The 3268-nt window shown below is 43.2% G+C and overlaps 1 protein-coding gene across 1 annotated transcript in view; it reads left to right on the top strand.

Annotated features, from left to right (window-relative positions):
• Positions 1 to 2307: 2307 nt before the first annotated feature.
• Positions 2308 to 3268, top strand: part of ALDH1A3 (aldehyde dehydrogenase 1 family, member A3) — a 27746-nt gene continuing 26785 nt past the window's right edge. The window contains exon 1 of the mRNA XM_009995306.1: positions 2308 to 2412. The gene's annotated coding sequence lies outside the window, so the exon portion shown is untranslated. The remainder of the gene's footprint in view (positions 2413 to 3268) is intronic.

The following is a 3268-nucleotide window of genomic DNA, read 5'->3' as shown; positions in this document are numbered from 1 at the left end:
TATTAAGTATTATTTAAAAAAAAAAAGAAGCCAGCACTTGAAGTTAATGCTCTTGCAGTGAGAACGAGTCAACAGTGATAGCTTATCCAGCGAGGTGCTGATTTGTGTTGTGCATCTGAAGTGCTGGAATGGATTAGCAATTGGTGCTAAACGCTGGCCTAGATTAATTTTTTAACATCCCAAATGTATCTGCGTTTTCTGTGTAAGATAAACTTGTCGTTTAGGAGCAAACTGAGCCTGCAGCTGTTGGTTGCAGAACGGGGCAGTGCTGCACAAACAGCTCTGTTCCGCGTCCGAAACGGGCACGGCCATCAGGGTCCTGCTTGAACACCCAAATGTTCTGGTTTCTGTTATTTTTATTATTGTGAACACTTTTAAATGCTCCTCTGGGATCCTGCGTCCGCGGGCGCTTAAAATATGTTTTATTCTCCAGAGTTTGGCCAGAGACTCTGTGCACTAAAAGTACCAAGGTGTGCACTGAGAAGTGGAAACCGAAGTTGGTTAAAAGTGTGAATTTGACATTTGATCTGATGCTCCTGGTGCATCTGAGAAAATAATGAACTGCAGTCAGTTTTCATAAAACTGTGAGAGGTTTTCCTCAAGCTCTGAGTTTCACCAGATGTTTACAGCTGACTTTTCTTAGCAGAGATTTTTATTTTCAGTTCTACCAGTTACGGGGCTGGGGGAGAGAAGAAGTTTTCAACAAAGATCTTACTTATATGGCAGTTTAATGCTTGTCATGGGTGTGTGATGGAAGTTATCTGTCCACAGTTCTGTGTCCCAAATCCTGGGTATGAAGTGTGAATGGCTGATCCACTGTTCTGTTTGATTTCAATTCCTGGCACCAAGGACTCTGGCTATGTGCTGTGGTTCCCAGAATGATGCCAGCAGATATGTTACATTGGAAACAGCCTGATCCCATCACTCTTGTGTTTCCCTGCTTCTTATAGGAACACCACTTTCCCATCCCAACCCTTTCACACAGAATTAATGTTGAATGTGGAGGAAAAACAGTATCTTTCCCCTTAGTTTGTATGTATACTTAATGCTGTGATTTTACAGCTCCTGTTGTATCTCCCACATAAAATGTGACTTGATTCCTTAGGGAAACAAAGGAAAACTGAAGTTAAAACATAGGAATGTTAAAATGCAGCAGTTGGATAATAGATAGTTTGGGAGCATCAGTGTCAAGTTAATTAATATTTCTAACATTGCATGTTTTCTTGACAACTTCTTTGCTGAAATGTTCTTTCTCTCAGCCTGTCTGAAATAGCTGGGTCCAAAAGTGCAACTTCTACACCAGTTACATCTTGGATGATTTTTTGCTGCAATAGTGGGGAGAAACTCCCTTCAGGAAAAAAGCTGCCCAAGGAAAGAAAACTATGACCCAAAGCAGTGGGAATTCCAAATGTGAGGGATGCACCATTAATCTCCTGGTGGTGTGTAGAGACTCATAAACAAGATTGCAAATGTGGAAGACTTCCAAGTAAAAGTACTAGCTTACAGCTGCTAACAGGCTACTAATAAAGATTACTTCATCTAATCTTACTTCAAGTATATTTATAACATCTAACACTGCCAAGTTAGATCACAGTGTGGATAAGATGCATGTTGAATCAATTACTTGTGTATAGGTATTTGTGTTCTGTTTACAGTGAGTAACAGCACTCTTGTATTTAATGCATTTTCAGTTATGCAACACTGGGACTGTTTGTTCTTGCTCTGGAAATGCAATATTTTGAAATACTTAAATCTTGTCACAAATGACGTGAGAGGCTTGGTCTAGCCTGTGACAAGGCATGTGGGGACCCAGTACTTGCCCTCCACTGGACACTGCTTGGTGGGGGGGGTCAAGTGGTGGCAGTAGCCCAGGGCAGGATGCAAACAACCAAGTAATATTGTAGGCTAACTTCTTTGTAGCATGTAACAAGGGGCTCCTTTTGCCTGAACCACATGAGTTTCTCTTGGTGTCTGCTTGCTGTTCCCATGGAGATATATTCCAAAAACTGTCTGTTTCTCACTGCCAAATCATGGTGTGATACTGTGTGGGCACCATCCTCTGTCTCCCTCTTGCTCAAAGCCAACTGGGTGCATGAAGGCTGTTTCATCTGTTCTCTGGCTCAGGTTCTAGTTTGGATAAATGTTGTTTGTATCACAAGCACTATCCCTGGGAGAGAAGCTGAGAACACTTGACTCTGCCATCAGTGGAAATTGAAGACCCTCAGGACCTTTGAGGGGTACATTGCATTGTCTACACCAGCTTTTTTCTTTCTTGTCCCCATCCCACTCCCCTTCCTCTCTCTTCAGATATTTATTAACAATGAATGGCACGAATCTACAAGTGGAAAGAAGTTCCCAACCTACAACCCTTCGACGTTGGAGAAAATCTGTGACATTGAGGAAGGAGACAAGGTAAGTGCTGCTGGAAAGTCAGTGCAAATAAACAGTTTCCAAGGGAATTCCTTCCATAGAGAAGCACACAGAGGAAAAGCTGATTTCTCACACAATATACATCTGGCCAGACTGTGAGCTGGAGGTCTGGGACACTAGATGTCCTGCTCAAGAATTACATGGGATGGGTGTGATCAATCCTGTCCAAGTCTGCAGTGTCATTTTCCCTGGTAGGAGCTGCCTGCTGAATGCTGTCAGAGGAATGAGATTCAGCATCCTTCTTGAGTTACAGACTGGAGGGAAGCAGCCAGTCTGAGGAAATAGTAATGATGGTGTTTGCACATTTGACAGAACTTGGGCCTTATGTTGGGAATGGCTTATACATGAGCCTCATGACAGCCTGTTGGACACACTGAACTGAAACTTGCCCTTTTTTAAAGTACAATCAACAAAGAACCTGAGTACTCTGGGGGATTTAAGCTCAGTCATGCAAACACTGCCCGTTTTCTGCTAGAGATGTGGTGCTGCTTTTCCAGCTGGTGTCCTGCTTCCTGCATAAATGTGGCAACTCTCAGCTAAAATCAAACCATTATCTCAAGAACACTGGTAGTCCCTGGCCCTGCTGTACTGTAGATTACCCTGGGATATAACTGGTTGGGTTTGGTAGCAGTGTGAGGTGAGTAACTTCCAAATGTGACACTTTTTTTCCCAAACAGCTTGTCACATATAGGCTAACTGTCCTGATCTGTGGGAGAGAGCTGGCCCAACAGCTGGCTTTTTGCAGTATGTCACAAGAAGGTGATACACAGCTTCTCTGCTGTATCAGGGCTTTGGCTGCTCATTGGTGTGGGCAGTATGTGAGTGGCAGTGTGGGCAT

This window comes from Chaetura pelagica, unplaced genomic scaffold (genome assembly GCF_000747805.2).
Source record: "Chaetura pelagica isolate M959 unplaced genomic scaffold, ChaPel_1.0 scaffold453, whole genome shotgun sequence".
Classification (NCBI taxonomy): domain Eukaryota; kingdom Metazoa; phylum Chordata; class Aves; order Apodiformes; family Apodidae; genus Chaetura; species Chaetura pelagica.
This window is presented reverse-complemented; position numbering and strand designations above follow the sequence as displayed.